This window comes from Dipodomys merriami, unplaced genomic scaffold (assembly GCF_024711535.1).
Source record: "Dipodomys merriami isolate MVZ:Mamm:240054 unplaced genomic scaffold, mDipMer1.0.p SCAF_2, whole genome shotgun sequence".
Classification (NCBI taxonomy): domain Eukaryota; kingdom Metazoa; phylum Chordata; class Mammalia; order Rodentia; family Heteromyidae; genus Dipodomys; species Dipodomys merriami.
Genome location: NW_027203381.1, coordinates 94,860,858 through 94,885,709, shown reverse-complemented (window position 1 = coordinate 94,885,709; position 24,852 = coordinate 94,860,858). Strand labels below are relative to the sequence as shown.

Here is a 24,852-nt window from a genome sequence, read left to right as displayed (position 1 = left end):
TAAAGATAGTATTGTTTCAGTCTCTTTTCTTTTTCTCTTTTCATTCCATGCTAACATTTGTATTCTTATTTTTCTTTCCTGTGTCAAATTGTGCTACTATTGCTCCTGTTTTCCTGATCAGAAGCTCATGGAAATCCTCTAGAATCACTTATTCTTTCTTGTGTCACAGTAGTAGTTCACCAAGTCCTAAAATGTCCCCACAAGCTTCCATTGCCCTTCACAAGCATATTTCCTCTTCTTTTCCCACTTTTATTATTGGAAGAACTTCTTGGCCTCATAGTCCAGCCATTTTATAGCCCATACTCCATGATGCTGCCTGAACTTTCGTTCTAAGAGTGAGATAAAGTCACATCATTTCCATAATTATAATGATTCATTTAGGAGGACAGCATGTTCTGCTGCTCTTCCCTCCTCATTACTTCAACTTCCATCTCTTGAAATTGCCACATATGTAGATTGCCCAGAGACAATTTCTAATGATTTGTTGACTAAGTGTTGCTTTTTTCATAGTTGGTTAAATTCCACTTTGGAAGTCTAATACAGGGTGTAAGGGTAGGGGTATAAGATGCATGGTACTATATATTTCCTGGTTCTGCTACCTTGGGCCATCCTCTTGACTTTTATGTGTTTCAATTTCACACCTGCAAAATTAGGGTAATAGTGAGAGAGTTATGGGAGGTAAAGGCATTAACATTTGTAAGGTGTTTGGGATGGTAGCCAGCACAAGTAAGTGCTGCATATGTCTGTTAAATAAAGACTTTCTGTTTGGTCTGCTATATTGCTTAACATGTACAACTTGTTGGAGATCTCTCCAAGTGTTACTGAAACTCTATTGAGATGCTCGCCTCTCCTCTCTTACCTTTGCCCTATTACTTTCACCCCATTGAAACTGTCAGTATCTGTGACAGCTAAAAAGACTAAAACTTGTCTATCAATAGAATTCCCCTCTTCCTTTCTTCATTGCCAACATCCAGCACAAATACCAAGCAGTGTTCTCTCAACTTACTGTGGTCGAGCCATACTGTTTTATAAAAATTAGCAATATTTGATAACTGACAGTTATAATTAGTCTGGATCACCACTTGTGTTTTTCATGTTCAATATATTTCAAAGGTTTTAAATAAATATTTTAAGGGTACATCCTCTTGTAATGATAAATTACAAGCACATGCTCTAATTTTTTAAGTGACAAGAGTCAAAATCCACTTTTGTCTGGTATTTTTCAGTATTTTCTCATTAAGAAACCAAGTAGCATATGTCATATAACTAATTCAGTGATTAACAGTCAACAAAGCACATTTATTAAGATCGTAAGTTGTAGAAACTGGAACTAAGCACTGGGAGAGGAAATTTTAAAAAATGTCATAGATCCTACTCTGAAGGATGCAGGCAACTCTCTTGTAGTTCAGACCAGACACCTACAAAATTACTCAGGAACAGTGAGAGACTTGAATAGCATATAGATCAGAGAATAAGCATGTTCAAATAATACAGCACCAACACATAGAAGTAAGACATAAACAGAATTAACAGGACAGGAGTCTAAACTTCATATATTTTAAAGATATGGGATTTAATCTAATGTATTTATGATATGGGATTATATAGTCAAACCAAGATTTGAAGTAAGATAGTAAAAGTAGATAAAGGAGATAAATTTCACCTTCAGAAATGGGAAGAGGAAATGAGACTGTGACTGAATAAACCCTTGCTGAAGATGTAAAGTAAGCAGCAGCTTCTGTCTCAACCTGACTCTATATCAGGAAGTGACATTAGTGTGTGTACCACAAAGTTGAGAAGTCAGTTTCTACTCATCTTATTAATAAGTAATATAATAAAAGAGTTTTGTGAATGAACATACTATTAAATGTGAATTTCCTTATTAAACCTCTGTTACTATTAGCTTAATAATAACCAAAATAGTAATGTTGACCTAATATTATTATGGTTGATAATGATTAATATTATGACTATATTAATTGACCAAAGACACAAGTCCAAAGGACAATATACTGTAGGTTTTATTATTTTTTTCCTTGATAAATAGAATACCTGAGTACCCAAAATAGAATATCAATGCCAAAAAACATGGCATTATTTTTCTAATAAAAAAGAGTTTCAAGGAAAATAATTTCTAAATCCTTTTGGTTACCAAGTTGCTCTTACACAAGAGGAATTTGATGAGTTAAGTGTAAATACATAAGAAACATGTGGATTGCATTTACTTTAAAAATACACAAGGGTTTCAAAATTAAGGAGAAAAAGTGTTTGGCACAATGCATTTTTGGTGAAGTCAAACCAGTAACACCGTAGACAGTTCCATATTGTAGTGTGACCCTCAGTATTGGTTGTTTCTGTGTATTAAATTGATCTAAAAACAAACTTTCTATTTAGGAGAACTAAATCAAGACTCCTGTACCAAGGTATGAATTTGAATGAATAATTTCATAAGAGATTTACTGAGTTGTTTTCCCTATTTTAAATAAGCTCCCATCCTGAGATTTCAAACAAATGCCCACCATATGTGTCATGCTCTGTGTCTATTCCATTATTTCTTCATGATGTTTTGATTTCATGTAGTAAAAGAGACAGCATCTGAATATATGTAAGAAAAATGTCAGCCCTCCCCTAGTGGTAGGATGAATTTAACCACAAACTTGTATTGTTCAATTGGCTCAAATGAGTTTTGAACTTGAGTTATTTTTTAATACTTTTAGTTCATGTTCAATTCTAATCACTCCTTATATAGTTTTTAAAAAGACACTTTCTGAAAATGACATTTTACTTCTTGTAAATAGGCAAGAATAATGATGAAACTTGAATGCTATGTTACATTCAGATGTAGTGGTAGGAAAGTCAAGATGATGGGCATCCATGTATCACCACAGGCAACCAACATATTGTCAGCATGCAACAAGTAGAAAAACAACAAAATTGGAAATGGAAAAACCAATGGTTTGATATTTGGTGTTTTCTGACAGTTCATCTGGTGCTTCAATCAAATATGCTATTTTAGGAAGTTGGGATTTTGCTTTCATTTTTCTTGAATTAGTGTTAACATTGTATTGAGCAACATGCTAATCCTTCAAATCTCCATATATATATATATAGTTCATATAACATATATAATATATAAAATTAATATACATATATATCTCTTTCACCCCATTTATGCCATGTACTGAGACCTGTGAATTACTATGTTTTTTCAAAGTCTTCTTTTCTATGTCCGTTTCAAGCTTCCAAAGGTAAACTTTATCTTTCCAAACCTAAACTTTAGTTTTTTGTTATTTTTTAAAGGCAAACTTTCTGCTACTTCTAATATGCATCTTTATTCTATTGAGAAAAATTTAACATTTCTAAAGGAAAAAAAAGGTAAGGTGTCGGTTATAGCTCAGTGATAGACACTGCTTGGATAAACATAGTCCTAAACTAATCTCCAGAATACTGTCAAAAGAAAATTCTACTACATTCCTAATTTATGACCTTCAGTGACTCTGTATTACTCAAAATGCAAAAATTCTATATCAGTATTTTAGAAATTAGCATTGACATACTAAATATTTGTTAATTTTGTTCATTTTTGCTCCAATTTACTCTACTTTAAATAGTAAATTTTAAGTTATACTATCTCTACTGTTTTCCAAAGCAGGCAGGGGGCTCTTTGAGGGTGTACATTCTCTTTTTTTGGAAACGGTGAATATAATGCTTAGGAAAAAGAATTTTTAGATGTACTTATATATGACAAAACACATTTTCTATATCATCCCCAGTCCAACTACTCAGATAGACATTGGATGGAGACAATGCATCCATCTCCACAAAAACATTCTCAATTAATTAAGATTGGAAAAACAAAATACTTAGGAAATCTATTTGATTTGACTGAAAAGAACAATTGCTTGTTATCACATTAGAAGTCCTTGCTTGAATATCTAGTATATGTATGAGTCAAGTGGAAAAGGTCAGATAATGTGATGTTAGGAAAATGAACCCTTAGATATGTATTTTAATGTTTTTTTCTTTCATGCATGTGTTTCTAACGCATTTATAAGATTATTTCTTTGTTGCTTTGTATGTCCCTCCCCCACAGTATAACCCCTGCTTTCACTATATTTGATATCAGTATAACTTGTGGAGGAGATGGGGAAAAACAAGTCGTTTAAGGATACAGGTGGACCTGTTGCAACAATGAGAAGCACAAGTTGTCATGTCGAAAACGAGCTTTACAATGTTGGTGGGGAGGGGGGAAGGATTGGGACTGGGGTGGGGAGGGGGGAGGCTGGGAAGGGATGTGAAGGATAAACAAAGGAGGAGGCTGCAATGCTCGATAAGAAATGTACGCATTATCCTGCCCATGTAATTGTAACCCCTCTGTACAGTATGTTCACAAATAAAATAAAATAAAATAAAATAAAAAGAAGTCCTTGCTTGATTTAAGAACATCTTAAAGAAAAACTTAAGCTTGTACTTACAGAAAGCAAATACGTGTTTTTAACACCTGTAAACTGGTAGAATACAGATTCTGATCCAATAGATCAAGGATGGAGCCAGGACATTCTCATCAATAGGGACTTCTGAGCCAGGTACCAGTGGTTTATAATCCTAGTACCAGTGATTTATAATCCTAGCTTCTCAGGAAAGTCAGGGTCACAGTAGGGTTGAATTCTAGTTGTTATCAGTGGTTACAAGTTTCTTCCCCTTTCCTGTATTGATACTAAAGATGCCTAATCAGAAACTATAGGTTGCTCTACTAAGCTTATTTTGAATCACTTTGATTGAGGTTATGACCCATCACTATTTTGAACAATTATTAAGAACTAACTTAACATTTCTGAGAAGTACAGACAGAGGCAATTGTAGCAACCAATGTATCCTGTGTTAAAGTCACAAGCACACCTTATAATATCAGCTGTATTTGTCCTCAGGCAAAATCTCACTTCAATGGCCTGATTCATTAGTTTACTGTTCTATAAAGTTCACGTGGAAGTTATAGGAAGTTTGCTCCTGGGTATACAGAGTAACTTTGGAATGTGAGATAATTAATCCCCAAGGGGTAAAAATCCTCAGCAATAATGGGCAAGATTCATGGTAAAGACTCAATTTCCTTGCAGAGAAACAATTTTGAGCATCCTAGGCAGTTCTGAACCCAGGTTTCCAACAGTGGTAATTCATCCTTTATTTGAATTTTTTTTTCCTTCCAAGCCTTCACATCTAACTCCATCAATTATGCTTTCTTAAATCAAATACAAATGAGCTTACTAGCCAGAATATTCTGTATTCAGAAAACAAAGCAGTAATTTAAAATGAAAAAGGTGTTGGTGGCTCACACCTGTAATCCTAGTTTCTCAGGAGACTGAGATCTAAGGATTGCGGATCAAGCCAGCTGGGCAGGAAAGTCTGTGAGACTCTTATCTCCAAAAAAACACCAGAAAAGTAAAAGTAGTGCTGTGGCTCAAGTGATAAAACACTAGCCCTGAGCTGAAAAGCTGAGGGTCAGTGCCCAGCCTAAAGTTCAAACCCCATGACTGACCAAAAAGAAAAGAAGAAAAAAAAAGAATCCAACATTCTTGGTAGATAGCTGGAACCCAATGAATGTTCTTATCTTTTTCCTTTACTTTAAGTTTCCAATAGTGTTTTAGAGTAAATAAAGTGGAAAGTGAAATTCTATTTGTAATCATGATTATACACTGAAAATATGGTTATTTTCATAAGTCAAATCACAATTTTTTTTCCAGTCTTTTATTTCAAGAGCTTGAGAGGTGCTAGAATAAAGAAGAGCTTGGGGACTTGGATTCTACCCTCCTGTTTTCTATTCACTGAAAGTTTACTTTAATTTTCAAATCATCACTGATATATTTAGTCTTATATTCATTGAATTTCAAAGTTTGTTTCTTATAACTCTTGTGATAAAATCCAAAGGAAGAAGGAAGAAGAAAGAAGTAAGGAAAGCAGGGAGGGAGGGAGGAAGGTAGGGAGGGGAGGATGGAAGGAAGAAAGGAAGGAAGGAAGGAAGGAAGGAAGGAAGGAAGGAAGGAAGGAAGGAAGGAAGGAAGGAAGAAAGGATGGAAGGAAGGAAGGAAGGAAGGAAGGAAGGAAGGAAGAAAGGATGGAAGGAAGGAAGGAAGGAAGGAAGGAAGGAAGGAAGGAAGGAAGGAAGGAAGGAAGGGAGGGAGGGAGGGAGGAAGGAAGGAAGGAAGCAACCAAGCAAGCAAGCAATAAAACCAATCAGTGCTGAATGCTGACAATAGGCTTAAGAATGTTCTCAGCATCTAGCAAGCAATTTGTAAGAGGTAGATGAGAGATAAGCCTTGTGTTTGAAAATTCATGGGGACTTTGTAAATGATAAACTAATTAAGTGAGATTTATTACCCATTGATGTTCCTTATTGGTCAGTCTGCTGTATTACAACAGATATCTAGTGACATATTTGCCTGAGTGTTTACCAAAGAAAAAAAATGGTGACTTATACTATATTCCGAAAGCTCTAGAAAGACAAGCTAAACATTTGAGATAGTACTAAGAAAAAAAGTGAAAATTCATGTATGCAAACAAAAATATTAATGGAAAAATAAAATTTAACTTTCTAGGGTAGTTCAGATGCTATACTTTGGAGTCAATGTTGTTCAGCAACTCAAGAACTGATTTTTTTTTTTAAAAAACAAACATTTAGTGAATGATAATATATTTGTAGTAAATTGTTGACAATTATTCCTCATAGTTTCCTATCTAATACTCTTCAAACAAACCTCCAACATACTAAACTTTTTAGTTGAATCATTATTTGCATAGCATTGAGAATATCTTTATGTGTCTCTTTGCTTAATTGTTAGCAATTTTTCAAGGTTGACAGAATGTAGGATTGAAAATGGGATATTATTTCCAAGTTAGCTGGAAATCCTCTTCTCTATAAGTGAAATGGCATGACAATCAAACATTGTTTGCTCCATCAGTCTATCTTTGATCACTGCTTCTATAATGTCTTAATTAACAACACAGCGTGTCTGTATATCCTTTAATTTTAGGAAAGGAAACTGTAAAAGAAATACCTGCCCTTTGGTACACACAAAGGTTTTCCCAAATGCAATGTGCTTTAAAATTGAACATAGTCAAATCGACAGTAAAATTTTCATTTGAGATAAAGGCAAGTAGAGTTTAAACTTTGGGAACTATAAAATTCCACATTCAAGGTAATTCCTATTTAATGGGTTCCATTTAAAACAAGATCACTTATCTCAAGAAAAAGAACTTGAATAAAATTATAAGTAGGTGAAAGTATGACTAAGCATGCTATGGTTAATTGATATGAAACAGAATCATTTTATTAGATGAGAAATGTCCAGTGAATAAATATGAATACTTAGTACTGCTCATAAAATTTCTGGACATAATAGGCATTCTTATACATTACTTCTGCATATTTTAAATCCAAAGACTAACAGAAATCATAGAATCACAGAATGTCAGAACCAAAAGGACTTCAGAGAACCAGACAATTGCATCTTCTCTCTTGCCTTCCTGCTTGTCCACAGAAAGCTATGTAGAAATTAGGTTACATATTCAGAATCTACAGTTCTATAACATCAATCTTCATCCTAGCTAAGACTTCTGTCTCTCAGTTTTTCATCAACACAATAAGGATGATAATAGGAGTTGCAAAGTACAAGGATATTGGAGAAATATACATGGGCAATCTTAGAATTTATCACACACTAAAAATACAGTTTTCATTATCTGTTAACATTTCTTCGAGCAGTTCCTCTAGGTCATTATGGACCAGGTGCTGGGAATGCAAAATTAATTGTAATGGTTTCTGCCCTTATTATGTTGAGAAATTTGATATGAAGATGCATCTACATAGATAGATAGCCAGTTTCTGACCTTCCACATCTATCACTCTATCAGCTACTTGGGTATCTGAGATCTAGTAGTAGGCTGGGCACACAAATCTGAATGATTCTTATCTCAAATTAACCAGGAAAAAGCTGGAAGTGGAGGTGGCACTCAAGTGTTAGAAAGCCAGCCATGAGTGCAAATATGATGTCCAGAGTTCAGCATCAGTACCAGCATCAAAAAAAGAAGAAAAAAAGGAAAAGAGGAATGAAGATTAGAAGGAAGGAAAGAAGGAAGACAGAGGACACCAATGTAACATAAAGGAACAGAATTCTCTGGAGCAATCTTAATAGATATCATAATATTTTAATCACAGTTTTTTTTGGGGGGGTCCAGTCATGGGGCCTGAACTCTGGGCCTGGGCACTGTCCCTCAGCTCTTCAGCTCAAGGCTAGTGCTCTACCACTTGAGCCACAGCACCACTTCTGGCTTTTTCTTTTTGCTTATGTGGTGCTGAGGAATCGAACCCAGGGCCTCATGCATGCAAGGCAAGCGCTCTACCACTGAGCCACCTTCCCAGCCCTTTAATCACAGTTTTAAGACAAGTAGGAGCTCTCTAAGCAATCATTCTAATTTTGCTGATCCTCCCAACAGTGATAAATACTGAATTAATAATGCTATCTTTAGGTAATGACTAAAATTTCCTGGACACTTATATCATAGAGCAGATAATTACTAGTAACCAAATGCATTATGTATATATATATATTAATTTTTATTTATTATTTAATTTAATTTATTTTTTATTTTTATTTATTTATTTTTGTCGCTCATGGGGCTTGACCTCTGAGCCTGGGCGCTGTCCTTGTACTCTTCAGCTCACTTGAATCACAGCGCCACTTCCGGTTTTCTAGTGGTTTATTGGAGATAAGAGTCTTACAGAGTTTCCTGCCTGGGGTGGCTTTGAACCACGATCCTCAGATCTCAGCCTCCTGAGTAGCCAGGATTACAGGCGTGAGTCACCGGTGCACAGCCCAAATTATATTTTTTAATTGTCAGAAGTGATGCATGAGTTGGGCTTCATTTTTTGCTCTTTTATACTGAAACTCAAGAAACTGAGGTGCAGGGAGCTCTTTTTTTTTTCAAAATCATTCAGGCAATACATGACAAAGCTGGAAAATGATCATAGGTAGATATGGTACCTTAAGCTGTCAACTAAGCATATCTAAGTATGAAAACAGACATGATACAGAATGTGAAAATAATCAGAGTAGTTTGAGCACTGCCATGTGCTGGGATGGTTTTAAATAGTGAGCAATTCTGAGTATTCTGCTAGAAAGTTGACCATAATGTAGCTGTACTCAATAAAAATTTAGATGCCCATTGTTGTTTGAGGATATAAGAAAACAAATATTCCATTTACTAAGAATTTACATCCACCCAGCCCATTATCTCACTCAATGTTTCAACCATTTGTGATGTTGCTAATGGTGCTTTTCAAAGTTAAAATTTTCCTAAGGATTTTGGAAAGACTACTCTTGTGGAAATGCAAATAGCACAAACATCCTAAATCAAGGGGCCAGACAGAAGGCAGGAAATGATGGAACCAAGAATGAATGGTTTCTGGAGTAAGATTCTAGAAAAGAAATGATATCATTAAATAAGATCTATAGAAGAGCTTGAGATAAAGAAATAAGAACTCAGGTTTTGTACTGATTTTCTTTTTTTTTCAGTAGGAGATATAAAAGAGTGGCTGAAACATGCATCTGAATTTGAAAAAAAGTCAAAGCTGATAATGCAAGTAAGGATTCATCAGGAACTTAACTTTGTTACAGTTTTGAGAATATAAACAACAACTTTCTGTTATGAAATATTCTGAGGTAAAATGGGGGCAAGAAGATTAATGTATATTTTGGATGGAATGCAGAGAATATATATACATATAGTTACAGTTATAGCAATCATATTTCAAGTCATCTGAAGGTTCAATATTGTGGACAAAAGTAAAGATTAACTTCTTTAGTTCTTATTGAGTGCATGAAGACAATAGCAAATGGGTATAGGAATTATAAGAAAATCTAGTAAAACATCTATTGGACAAAAAATGAACAATTAGAAAGGCAAATTGATGGGAAACAAAGTGTCAGATGGCAGATATGGGATTCTTCAGTTGTAAGTGGACAGAATTTAAACTTATTTTATATATTTTATTTGCCAGATGATAGATACTTGTGAGATGATTTCAGAGAGAAATTTTTAAAAATTAAAGGAAATTACTCAGGGATGAAAGTTAAACTGACATTCTTATACAAGGACAGAAAGTGAAAGAATCACAATTTAGTATAGTTAAGAATTAAGCCCCTTAGTTTAATTACTCAGGAAGAAGAAAATTTAGATTATGAATTCATAGAACTGCTAGTAAATGTTTAGTGTTTTTTTTCTAGTGGATAAAATATTTGAAGATACAACATCATGTCTTATTTTATTATGGTTCCCTTATTATATCTCTTGCAGGCAAGTGTTCTATCCCTTGAGCCAAATCTCTACCCTATTTTTACTCTGGTTAATTTTGAGGAAAGGTCTAGCATTTTTCCCAGGCTGGTTCAGACTGTGATCTGTTTATATTTCTTTCATAGCTTGGATGACCCATATGTGCCAACTTACCCAAATATTGGTTGAGTTGGGATCTCATAAACTACTTTTTAAACCAACACTGGTTTTTACCAAAAGTGTCCCAATCTCTGCCTCCCAAGTAGCTACAATTGCAGGCTAATGTCACGTATTCTAATTCAAACAAGGCTTATTTTATGTAACAGTTTACTGCTCTGCGTAAACATTCAATAGGAAAGAAAAATCTGATACATGAAACTGGTGGTTATTTTTGCCATCTGATTAACATTTAGTAGTATGTTGTTTCTGCTAATGTTATTAGTGTAGAACTTGTCAGGGCAGAGGCATAATTTGATTTTCAGTGCTCACTGATTGATAAAAGTCAATCACCTAATATTATCTAAAAAAACAAATCCATAGAGATCTTCACTGACAACACATAGCTGTTCTAGCTTGAAAAGGGAGCCCAAACTGTCATCTAACTGTACTAGAACCAGATGAAAGAGCTGGATGTGATGGTTCATATCCCAGCAACACAGGGTATGTTAATAGGTGAGTTGAAGCTCAAGGCCAGCCCCAAGCAAAAACTCAGTATACTTATCCAAAATATAAGTAAAGAGGACAGAGAGCATGATTCAGATGACAGAGTGTCTGTCTAGTAATCATAAGGCCAAAGGTTCAAACCTCAATACCACCAAAAAAATAAATAAAACAAGACTTAAAATAAACCCTTAAGTTGGCTTTTTCAGGTATTTGATACAACTGATAAGTAGCTGAATAACTCAAGAAAATTGCACAAAGGAAGTGGTGTCACTGCTGACACTTCCTGGCAATGTGGCTCAGAAACCTTTAGACTTGGTTTATGGTATATTTGGAAAGGTTTAGAGATGCAGGCTAGATAAATTCTATACAGAACATTGAAGAATGGTGCTCATAAAGCATCATTCGGATATGAGGACTCTAATAGGATATCGAGTAGAGACTCTTCATGTTTCATCCTGGCAAAGTTTTTATCTACATATTGCCCATGTTCCCAAGACTGAGTGAAGCTGGATTTAAAGAGGATGAACTAATTAATATGACAAAGGAAATTTCAAGTCAGCCTACAATTCAGGATATGGTGTGGTTATTCCTGGTTTCTTTTAGTCACATTTATAGTGACATTTGGAAACAAAGAGCAAAGCAGAAACATTTGAAAAATGTGCACTTTGGCAAGAAAAGGAGCACGTTTAAAGTTACAAGGCAAAGAGGTTGTGATTGTTAAAGAGATTAATTCCATTGAAAAAAAGCCAAGTACTTTCAGCTGGGACAAGAGGAAAGATGCCTTGACGATGTCTTAGGAATTTGCTACATCCCACCCATCACAGGCTTAAGAATATGAAAGTATAAGAAAAAAATCTTCATTTTCATAGTTTCTCTAAGATTCATTCTACCAGGCTCAGCTGTTCAGGTACTTGGAAACTGCTGCAGCCATGATCCAAGAGGTCCTAGCTCCTGCTGCAACTTGGTATCTTCCATCTGTTGAACTGGTTTTACGAGCATGTAAAATAGGAAGTTTTAGGCAATATGTAGCAAAACCAGAAGAACGTCTATGAAGTACCCTTGAGAGGTTGACTTACGAAGCTGTGAGGGTGAAGTTGAAGATGGAGTGGAGGACGCAGGAAGTTTGTTGGTGATGATAGGAACCTGAAATGTCTGCCAAAGAAAGCTTCAGGTAGCAAGCAGAGCCCACCCAAGAGGAGGTGAGGGTTATAGTCACAAAGCTGTCTAGTCAGGAATTTTAACTCTAACTCACATCAAGCTTCCATGTGTCCTAGATGCCAGACATGATGAATCTAAAGGATTTAACATTTTTTTTCTGCTCAGTTTTGTGTTGCTTTGGCCAGTTCCTTCTAAGCCTCTCCTGTACCTTCCCTTAATAGTGGAAATCTTTACTCTGTCACTGTATATCTGAAAGTATATAGTTTATCTTTTCATTAAGACAAGGGCTGACGTTGAGAGTTTCCCATTAATCTCAGAGAAGACTTTTAATGTGGACTTTTGAGTAATGTTGAGCATTCTGGGAGATGGACTGAACAGACTTTGTATGGTACGTTGATCCATTTGGGGGCCAAGGATGAAATAGTATGGTTTAAGGAGATTGTGTGCTTGGCGAGTTCACAAAGGCTAGGCTTGTGAATCTGAATGGATTGTGAAGTAACCAGATGAGTTAAAACCCACCTCTGGATGTCTGTGGGGGTGTTTCCAAAGATGATTAACTAAGCTCTGTGAGCATGTGTTTCTGTGTGTGTGTGTGTATGTGTGTGTGTGTGTGTGAGAGAGAGAGAGAGAGAGAGAGAGAGAGAGAGAGAGAGAGAGAGAGAGAGAGAGATATTCTATCCTTAATATTGGCAACATCATCCCATAAACTGACATCCAAATAGAATTGGGGTGGGGAGATAAAAGGCTGCAAGAAGCATTTTCTCTGCTAGCTGCCATTAAGCAAAGAAACTTTCCTCCCTTTACACTCTTTCACCATAACGGGCTGAAATGTCTGAGACGATAATCCAAAATAAATATTTTCTTTCCTTAAATTTACTTTCTCAGATATTTAGTCATAGTCATAAATAGCTGATAAACACATCTTTTCTTCCAGATATCAGTGAATGGGTTATCATTCTATCAATATGTTGGGTGTTAATAGCTCTCATAATAGTAATCATTCCAGTTTCTGTTTCATAAAGCTGATTTACATTTGCTGTTCTGTGATATTTTCGGGCAGCCTTCAGCATAGACAACCCATTCCTGACTTGGTTCACTACCTGGAGTAATTTAAGATTCTACCTAGCCTCTGTTATCATAGACCATTTTGTTGCTGTTGTTGTTGGTCATGGGGCTTGGGTACTGTCTCTCAGCTCTTCAGCTCAAGGCTAGTCTAGCTCTACGACTTGAGTCACAGCTCCACTTCTGGTTTTCTAAGTGGCTTACTGGAGATAAGAGTCTCACAGCCTTTCCTGCCCAGGTTGGCTTTGAACTAGGGTCCTCAGATCTAGCCTCCTGAGTAGCTAGGATTATAGGCATGAGCCACCAGTGCCCAGCTCTGTTATCATAGACGTTTTAATGGTGGACATTTACTATCCCTCTTCCTGCATTCCAGTAATGACTTCACTTTTCATTTTCAGGGGTTACATACTTTCTCATGTTTTCTGAGAACTGCATTGTATTCCACCTTATTGTTGGAAAGGAGCTCTTTAAGTAAAAGGCAAACTTGAACAGTAACTAGTCGTGAAACTTAAGCCCACAGTACTTTTATCTTTGGACATATTTTTACTCTGACATTTTGAAAGTATTCTATGATGCAATTATCTTCACAATATTTTTAAACTTTTTTCCATTACAAATGTAACATTCCACATGAGATCTCATTATTACCACAAGAATCATTCTATGAATTCCTACTCTATGTAAGATGCTTTTAAAAAATTGTATATAAGAAAAACATGGCCAATATGAGGTTAACAGCTTACCTATGGAAAGTGTATAGACATAGAAATATTGTTATCCCAGGAAAGTTTTACTTACCATATGGCTTAAAAGTCCAGCAGGTAAGCTGGGTGCTAGTGGCTCAAGCCTGTAAGCCTCGAGACTCAGGAGACTGAAATCTAAAGGTCAAGGTTCAAACCCAGCCCAGAAAAAAAAATTAAGCTTTTTTATTTCCAGTTAACCAACAAGAAGCTATAAGTGTAGGTATGGCTCAAGTGATAGAGTCTTTAAAACCTCTGTCCACCCCCCCCCGAACCCCTCCCCCCACACACACACACAGAGTAGCAGGTAATAAGTACTATGGGGTTTGTACTCAGAGGTTGGGTACCATCCCTGAGTTTCTTTGCTCAAGGCTAATGCTCTATCACATGAGCCACAGCTCCACTTCTGGCTTTTGGTGGTTTATTGGAGATAAGAATCACATAAACTTTCCTGTCTGAACCACAATACTTAGATCTTAGCCTCTTGGGTAGTTAGAATTACAGGTATAAGTCACAAGTGCCCAGCCCTTAAAGATAATTTTGAAAAGTGGTAACCAGCCAATGAGATTAAGGCAAGTGAAGAGAGTATATCACATGAACTCCAACAGGGTTATTGTGGTAAATACACAGTACACAGGTACAGTTGGTAAGACACATGTCATATTTGAGAGTAATATTATTTTAGTTGTCAACAGCAATTTTAATATGAAATGATTTCTCTAACTAGTAAAAAGTACACCAACTTTATATAATAATGGGAGAGGAGGGGAGAAGATAGGACCGGAGAGGGACATAGTAGTTTCAATAAATGTTAGGCAAACACACCACAACAAAATATATTTGTATGATTCTTTTCCAAAGGAGAATTGATGTTCTAAGAATCTGAGTTCAGTAAGCTGCCTGAGGATCAAGTAAAACCATCTTTAATGTGTTTATATCAAAGAGAGAAACTGAAAATAAAAATAAGTAAACCTAAAGAATCTGGACCCTAACAAGAGGCTGGGTTTTGTATGCAACATTGAAAGGGTGTTTGTGTTTCCAAATGTCCTCTTATACTAGGTAGCTTTGCTGCATTTTATAAAGTATAGAAGCCCAGAAGTCCTCTAGTATGTTAGACTCTTTATTTTCTATTTCTCTTCTAAAAACCAACAAGAGAATTTGGACGATGATCATAACAGGAAGAATGTGAATTTAGGAGCTGGATAAATTAGGACCTGAACCCTGAATTAATTCTACCCCCACATGAGTGAAAAACCATGAAAGGGCTACATGACATTAAAGTTCAGAAAAGACTTTGATTAGAATCCACGGTATAGACTCATGTCAACATTGTCCTGCAATGATGAGTCTAGCCACCACTTACCACCATTTGCATAAAGTCAGTTATGGAAAAGATGTCCATCTTCAGCCAGAATCACCACACGGACACACTAGACCCATTTTTTTTCTTCCAGGACGTGGTTTTGCCTGTTGCTAATGAGCCATTAGGACTGCCTCAAACACACCGACAGCTGCAGAGCTTTTGGTAACAACCCTAATTTTACTTTCTTTTCCATTTGTCAGATGGTTTAAATTTGACCCCTCAAACGCACACACACACACACACACACAACACACACACACACACACACACACACACACACACAAAGACGAAGACGAAGAAAGAGAAGGAGAAGGAGAAGGAGAAGGAGAAGAAGGAGAAGAAGAAGAGGAGGAGGAGGAGGAGGAGGAGGAGGAGGAGGAGGAGGAGGAGGAGGAGGAGGAAGAAGAAGAAGAGGAAGAAGAAGAAGAAGAAGAAGAAGAAGAAGAAGAAGAAGAAGAAGAAGAAGAAGAAGAAGAAGAAGAAGAAGAAGAAGAAGAAGAAGAAATAAACCCTAAAGTGTCCTACCAAAAGACAATTGCTATGCTTGTAACTTTCTCTTAAAACAAGTGACAGGACTGTGATTTACAGAAGACTTTAATAATTGTAGAGTATATTAGAGTTTGACATTCATTCTTGATGTGCAGGTTTTGACAGTATTTGATTTGGATTGCTAATATCCCATTTAGATTTATTCAATCTGCCAATCAAAATGCCATAGATAATACTCAGAAATGCCAGCCATAAATGGTGACAGAAGTCAGTTCTTTCAAATATATTAGGTCTGCTTTTATTTTTCTTTTTAAAAATATCGTTCAACTAAAACAGGATGATACAACACCAGAATGTTTCTGTTTATTATGTGCCATCTGGGACTTTTATTAATTAAATTATTTTTCTTCCTACAAGACTTTTGAGATTTATAAGGCAATTTAAACATATTATTTCAATATTCATTATATTTTAAAGAGATTGTATTAGTATTAGTAATGGATCCAAGCTAATTTAGACTTGAAAGAGTCAATAGCATCCAAGAATATTTCAAAGATTATATATATCTGACCTTTTCAACCCTGAAGTTCACTGGTTCAAGTCATTATTTTGCTGGGTGTTGAGAGATTTAACATGGACCAGATCATCTCATTTTCTCTGTGATTGCTCCAGAAAGAAATGAAGCTTCTCTCAACAGAATGTACCTTTGATAATTTAATCACATATAAATCATCTTCTCACGTTTATTTTTGTAATGTGCTCATATCTAACTAAATAAGTCTCCACTATCAAAGAAATCTCAATGTTTAACATTAAAAAATATACTTGCTGGTTGCTGGTGGCTCATGCTTATAATACTAGCTACTTAGGAGACTGAGATCTGAGGATCACAGTCCAAAGCCAGCTCAGGAAAAAAGAAAGTCTCTGAGATTCTTACCTCCAATTTACCAGTAAAAAAAAAAAGCTAGAAATGGAGGTGTGGCTCAAGTGGTAGAACATCAGCCTTGAGAAGACAAGCTAAGATAGAAATTGAGATCATGAGTTCAAGGCCTAATGACCCCCCAACACACACACAGTAATTAGAACGCTCGCTTAGTGTCTGCTGTAGAATAACCTACACAAGTTCACTTCCTTTATGTCAAGCATATAATTCACAAGAGGAATTTCCACATGTGAAGAGACATTTTTATTGTAAGGCTTTGCATATGAAGAAATGGCAGAGTAGATGTGGAAGGCAATAGGGCCTGGCTTCTTAGCTTAATCAAGGACTCAGCAAATACTTGTAGAACTGCACTGAGCTATGTTCATTTGCACAGCAGCTCTGTTCTGGGAAGAGTAAGGGATTAAAAGAACAATTTTTGAAAAAGATTTCAGAAAAAAATTCCTACATTCAGACATATTTAAATGTAAAGTAAGACTAAAAAGATATTTGAATGCTATGCATTTGTTCTAAAAGACTTGGTTAGACCTAAAGATTATATATACTTCTTAATTTTTTGTAAGTACTTTACCAATAGCATTCATATAGTTAATGGCAAAACTTATGGAATCTGGTTTTGCAACTGGACACAGGTAGTTTCTCAAATATTAGGCTAGATGTTGTTGTGTGGTACATTTTCAATGTGATTAACATTTAAGTCAGTAGACATGTAAGCAGTTTCTTAAAAATAAATCTCATTCTCTCTCCACACATAAATAATATATGCAGATATAGAGAATATATATGCTTATGTACATATGATGTATACACATAAAAATATATATAACATTCTTGGTTCTACTGTTGAAGATTTATTCTGTTAAGAAACTGAAATGGAACTGGCATTGTAGTAAAAATTTAACTGGCATTGTGAGATATTTAAGTGGTAATTAGGCCAGGAAGGCCCTATCATAACAGATGTAGTTAATGTCATTATAAAATGTGAATTTGGACGCCTCTTGCCCTGTTATTTACTAACTTTCTTCTGCCACATGATGATGTAGCAAGAAAAACCTCTCTAGATACCATCATTCCATTATTAGACTTCCTCCACCTCCAGAATAATGAAACAGTAGATTTCTGTTCAATAAAACTTACCTAGTCTCTGGTATTCTTTCAATATAAAGCAGATTAAATCACACTCATTGTATATAACACATGTATTTAATATAATTATATGCATTTACATACATGTATTTAATATGTGTATTTAAATACATGTATTTAAGATATATTCAAGTATGACATATTACATGTAATTTTATATATACTTATAATCAAATGTGCAATAGGATATATAAAGAGTATATATGCATATCTAATACCTTTTAGATATTATGTAAATTCTATATTATGTAAGACATTAAATATATTCAAATACATAGTACCATAATGATATTGAATATATACTGAAAGAGAGAAAGAGGTAAGGATGTTAAACTGTAAAATGTACAATAAAAACATATGTACAGTTATTATATGCATAATACCATCTTTATAAACCCTCTAAAACTCATTGCTTCTGGTTCTCTGGTTAACTGATAAACCATGTTTCTACATTTATCACAAAATACAACATAATTAAGCTGTTCAAACGAACAATTCTGTGACATAGAGATACATGAACAATGAGTCCTGTGACAATCTAACTCTTGTCTTAGATTGCCATGTGTACCTAGTCAGTTGGCAGAGCTTGTAATTACAAAAGCACTAAGTACTGCCACAAAAGATGGGACTGTTGGGGCTGTACGATCAGACATGACATTAGCCTGGTCCACTCACCAACTATATGTTTTGAGTAGTGCATTTAAACTCTCTGAATCATAAGCTCAGAAAAAGAAGACTGCAGTTTATGTTTTATGAAGTAGGGAGTAAGATAAGGAAGAGAAATAGAAGGGTAAGGTTGAGGTGAGGGGGAGGTTGATCATAGTGCATAATACACAAAATGTTAAATGTCACAATGAAACCTCCATTGGACAGTTAATGTATGCTAATTTTTAAAAGAGTGTGTAATTGATTTTAAGATGATCTTTAGATATAAATAGCATGTAACTTCTATCTTTAGAGAAAACACTCTACAGACAGTATTTTAATTATTTTTCTTTCATATGTAAATTCAAGTTTGGGTTTAAAGATTCTTTGAAGAAATAGTTGTATCCTTGCACATGAAAAGCTATAATGGAAGCGATTCACCTGTGGTTAGCATACAGACCTTCTAAAGACTATATCACTCCATGTTCAATCTTTCGCTCAATGCAGCACACATGCAAAAGTACTCAGCACACATTCGTTATCCGTGACTATGGCAGAGAAAATTTCACTAAGCACTTCTTGCTTACAGTTCCTCACCTTCCTGCATCTGTGTAGGGATATGTGAATAGTCTGAGCTAAATTAAATATAAACAGAAGGAACATTTGCAACTTTCAAAATAAATCATTTTTAAAAAGTAGAAATTGAACAGAAAAAGTGTTCCAGATGTTGCAACTTCAAGAAGCAAAGCCCTTCTTATTTTAGGTTCTAAAGTAGCTAAGAGACCCTAGTATGAATGGGAAATTGATGTTTCTTATGTTGATCACTGTAATCTCTGGTAAACAAAATACTTTATTAACTTTTTCATCCTAGATAAAACAGTGAGGAACCACATTTACTTTATAGTAAAAATAATCAATAACATCCCCATAGTACTGCAGACATAGTAACCAAAATGAGTCTAATTCAAAGAATTTATGCTGAGAAGACAAATATTAGAGCAAATCTGGATAACAAGAGCTTTGTTTCTCTCTGTCTTCTCATTTTGCTTCTATTTGAAAAGCTTGATATTCTCAGTATTTTATAACCTTTTTTCAGATGAAATTTATTTTAAAACCATTACATAAAAGGTAAAATTAAATTTAAAGAAAAAATCTGAGCCATCTTATATGGACTTGATATATTAATTCCAAAGTATATTTTAATATTTAAGATAAATTCATCTGTGCAAATTCCTAAATTTAGGTTCACAATGTTGAAGTCCCATTTCTACTGACAAGACCCTATTGAAACACCAGGATAATGTTAGAATCTGACTCTTAATTTTCAGTATATTTAGTCATTGAAATTACTCTAGATTGAGGGTGATAAATACCATTTCTGATGATTCTCTGCAAAGCCATTCAATTGCATTAAAGCAATTTACATTGCTCTAATATTAGCAATATGAAGAATATAATTATGATGTATTAGAACACTATATTAGTCTATTTTTCATTACAATAATGAAGTATCTGAGACAGGCTAGCTTGATAAAGAAATTAGGTTTATTTAGCTCATCATATAAAAGATGAAAGCCAAAATAACACAGTGGAGACTCTTGCAAAGGCCTCCTCTAGCTGAGTCACCTCGGGGCATTGTCACATGTGATTGGCCCATAGCAGTGACAGAAGGACGTATGTCAGGAAGAGGGGGCATATCTCAAATCAAGGAACAAGAAAGGCTGACAAACAGCAGATCCTTCTGAAGTGGAATCCTTCTGAAGTGGATCCCAGTGACCTGTGGCCTCCCATAAGACTCCACTTCCTAAAGTTTGGTTTCCATTACCTTTACCTCACCACAGGGTGTGGTGAACAGAGTCTGCAGGAGACACAATGAAATTGTCTTCAAAACACGGTGACAGGGCTGGGAAGGTGGCTCAGTGGTCGAGCACTTGACTTGCATGCATGAGGCCCTGGGTTCAATTCCTCAGCACAACATAAGCAAAAAGAAAAAAGCCGGAAGTGGCATTGTGGCTCAAGTGGTAGAGCGTTAGCCTTGAGCTGAAGAGCTGAGGGACCTGAGTTCAGGCCCCACGACCGGACCCAAAACAAAAACAAAAACAAAACAAACAAACAAAAAACAAACATGGTTACACTCCACCATTAAAAGTGATCTTTACAATATTTAACATCTTGAATTATGTAAACTTCATAGTTCTATTGAATCCCTATGTCTCAACAATATTTTAAACAAAATGTAAATTCCTTCAAAAGCTTAGGGATATATCAAAAAGATAATCAAGAAACACATCATTAGTCTATATTTTACAGAAATTCTAGTATTGATACATATTTCTAATAATTGCCATTCTTGACAGTAGTAATGAAAGTAACATATTAACTCTGATTAGAAAAAAAATTTAATGATAAGTAGATTTTTTTCAACAAAAAATAAGTTACATTAATAAATGAGGTTTTAAAGCATCATATATAAGCAAAGACTGTTAATCCAACAAGGTGAAATTTCACATTAACAAAAGCAATGAAATGGAGCATGCAAAGATAAATAACAATGAATGTGGAATAATGTATTTGATAGGAAAGACCAAAAATATTATCAAAGATAATACCTGGAGAGATTCTAAAATGTGATTCTGTTCTCTGACCCCAAATTAGGTTGCATAAGTTTGGAAACAACCAAAAGGAGTAACTGTATAATTTCAAAGACAAAAGTCCCTAGCCAGAATGATTTGTGTAGACAATAGATGTGGATATGTCTAGTTAAGTTGTTCATGTTCATTGGGTAGAAATTTGAGGATACTGTCTATAGAATAGTAACAACACTTACCCACGCACAGCATTTTTAGAACTCTATGTCATAGCAATGCCATTTATTAATTGATCCTATCCTTAAAAAACATTACAGTAAGTTGTTAATATAAAACATTTAAAAATAAGGACTTGGGGGAGGATTGGGTGGGGAGGTGGGGGGGGGAGGCTGGGAAGGGACGGGAAGGGGAAACAAAGGAGGAGGCTACAATGCTTGATAAGAAATGTACTCATTATCTTGCCCATGTAATTGTAACCCCTCTGTACAGTATTTTCACAATTAAAAAAAATAAGGACATAACTACTTTAAACTCTAAAGTGTCCTGGTATTATGGGCTCAATTCAAGGTGACTATTTCCTGGAGAAGGAAATCTAACCCAAAAAGAAAAGGCATGAATGAATGAATGGATATTAGCTTAGATAAGAAGCTGAAATCCTAGTTTAGAAAAAATAATGGTTGTAATTGAAGAAGATACTCCAAACTAAATCAAAATTACATTATAGTTGGAATAAAAGTCTATATGGCTAATTTGCTCTTCAGAACCAGAGGCAACAATGAGTTTTATATGAAGGGCCAGTTCATTCATAATGGTCCTAATAAAAGTGCTGGAATACCAGCACCTAAAATTTGAACTACTTGAGAGGTTAAGAATGCAAGGATGCAGTTTGAGACCACCTGGACAGAAAGGTTGTGACACCTCAACTTATAGCTGGCTATAGTAGCACATGCCTGCCAACCCAAGGACTGGGGAAGGCTGAGAGTGGAAGACTGTGGTATCAGGACAACCCAAGCAGAAAAATATTTGAACCTGTTTCCATGGAAGGGAAACCCAACTTGGTGGCATGCCTCTGTGATCCCAGAAATGATAGGAAGACTCAAAGTAGAAGATTCCAGCTCAAGATTGTGCCTGTGTGGAGAGTAAGACTCTATTCTATACTAGCTAAGGAAAAATTAGGGCTGGTTACAGAGCTTAGCAACATTTTGCCAATTTCACAAGTGGTAGGCTTCCAGTTCAACCCCCTAGTACTGCCAGACTTAAACAACAACAGAAATTGGGATTTGGAGATCCTCTTGTTTACACAGAGTTAAAAGCTGTGCTACAATGACCACATTTCCTCTCACCACAAGTCTGAATGTTAGGAGCAAATAAATTAAATATACTTTCCTATTTTGTAATTCCTGAGCCCTTGTGACATAAACCTGATTCTGAATCATTTCTCTCTTTGGAGAACAGACCTCAGTCATTAACAGTAGTAGAAGCTGTAACAACACATACCCCACACTTACTATGAACCAAGGAGTTGGGGCATGTCATTTTATTCAATTCTCAAAAGTATAACCTTGGATGGTCAGGTGCATTACTCATTGTGACAAGTGTTACCTACATTTCTGCATTGTCTGGGCTCCTGGAGCTCTGGTTGTCTCCCATTCATCTTTGCTATGAAATATGGAAGTCATAAAATGTATCCTCAGAAATATTCTGAATTCCATACATATTTATAGACTTCACTCTCATTAGCAACCATCCATTCTCTCATTGGTTTGTAGTCTCCTCCATTTGCAAAGGCTTAGTAGTATAAGAGGCTCAGAGTGAAACAGGTGCTGTTCTCCATTCTCAACTTAGTGAAACAATTGTCAGTACCCTAGGGAGCCCGTTCTTTCTCTAAGAATTAAAACCTTTGGCACTCTAATACTCAATTTTTCAGAAAAGCAAAGTCAAATTGTATAAACTGGTTTTGTGTTGCAACAGGAAAAAAATCACAAACACACCATTAACAGCACATGTGTTTGTAGTATACATAGAGTTTATTGGAAAAACATGCATATATAGCACTTTTGGAGAAAACTCAGACTCGAAAAGCAGTACAACACATGCTGTCTCCTAAACTCCTTGACAGCCTAGGGAAAGTAAAGAAGGTATGAATTTACCCTAGACACAGTTACAGCAGAAGAGAGTGCCAAGACCAGAAGGCAGAAAGACTGACAGCGAATGAGCCACGGAACCCACTCCCTCCTTCACTATGCATTTATAGGATAGTTTGACAGGGAATAAGAAACCTTTCACTAAGAAATGAGAATTAGATCAAGCTTCTCTGCTGGGTTTAAGAATGACTTACAGGGAAAGCACAAAAGTCACTCAGGTATGGAAAGCTTTGCATGCTAGGAATACCAACATCACTCAAAGATTTTCTTTCTTGCTGTAGGTGTTTAGTCTAACTGTGCCAGCTTTCTCAGAAGCTACCAACAGCAACAGGAAATTAAGCCTCCAGGGGTGTCCTGACTTGTCTGTTATCAGGTTCACAGATAGAGCAGTGAGCAGGGTCACTCCTTATATTCATTTGTTTTCTGTTTCTATAACTGAGCATCACCAAGTGGGTGATTTAAGGGAGTAGAGATGTTTTACTCATGGCTATAAAGGCTGAAAGTCAGAGGGCAAGGTGCCCCCAGCTTCTGCTCAGGTTAGTCAGGACCTTCTTGCTACATCATAATAGGGCAGATGTCTTACTTGGTGAGGCAGAGGCAAGACAGAAGGAGCTCCGTTTGGTAACACAGGCACTACTGCTGAAACCATTAAGCCCTTAATCTATGAATGGGTTGATTCATTCACAAGGGGAAGAATTTTAACTTCCGATCACCTCTTGAACATCCAGATCTTTCTTTTTTTTTTGTCCATTGTGAGGCCTGAACTCTGGGCCTGGGCACTGTCCCTCAGTTCTTCAGCTCAAAGCTAGTGCTCTAACACTTACGCCACAGCACCACTTCCAGCTTTTTCTGCTTATGTGGTGTGGAGAAATCGAACCCAGGACCTCGTGCATACAAGGCAAGCACTCTACCACTGAGCCAATTGAATAGAAAACTTGGTGAGATCATTCAATCCCTAACTCTTCTACTTTCTTAATTCTCAGACTAGAGTATTCTTTATAGTTATGGGGAAATAGAGTCACATATGAGTCAGTGCTTCACATCTGACCTTAGAGCATGTTTTTATTTTTTCTAAGGTTGCCCTAAAACTGAATCTTCATTCATTTCACTGATTCTACCAGATCAGCTAGTGCATAGCTATGGACTGTCACTCGTAAAATTCTAGATAAGAAGCAGGTGGAGTTAGAGTGGTATAACTGGAAGAAGCATATCATACAGAGAAGGCAAACATCCTTCTGAAATATGTACCAGTTTCTAATAAAAGTAGTTTTCCCCACCACAAGTTGTTCTCCTTCTGGGAGGTACATTGTGCAAATCTGATCCAATCGCCTGTTAGGTTGGAGCAAGTATTCCCACATGCCTTTAGCAATTTCACCGACATGGCAGAAGCCTGCATTTTCATCTGGTTCGTTTCCTACTCTCTACATGCATAGGGCTTTCTAAGCATTGAGCAATGTTGCTTGTTGTTACTCCCTCTTTACCAGATTCAATCATCATTAATGTCAAGAACCAGTGAGATGTTCTGTGGAATGTCCGCAAAGAAATCCCAAGAGGCTACTATTACAGAGGACAACAAAGGCACTGAAACACA

General features: G+C 35.9%; 1 protein-coding gene across 1 annotated transcript in view; it reads right to left on the bottom strand.

Moving 5' to 3' along the window:
• Positions 1-17,042: 17,042 nt before the first annotated feature.
• Vgll3 (vestigial like family member 3) overlaps positions 17,043-24,852 on the bottom strand; it is a 60,717-nt gene continuing 52,907 nt past the window's right edge. The window contains exon 6 of the mRNA XM_070030446.1: positions 17,043-17,124. The gene's annotated coding sequence lies outside the window, so the exon portion shown is untranslated. The remainder of the gene's footprint in view (positions 17,125-24,852) is intronic.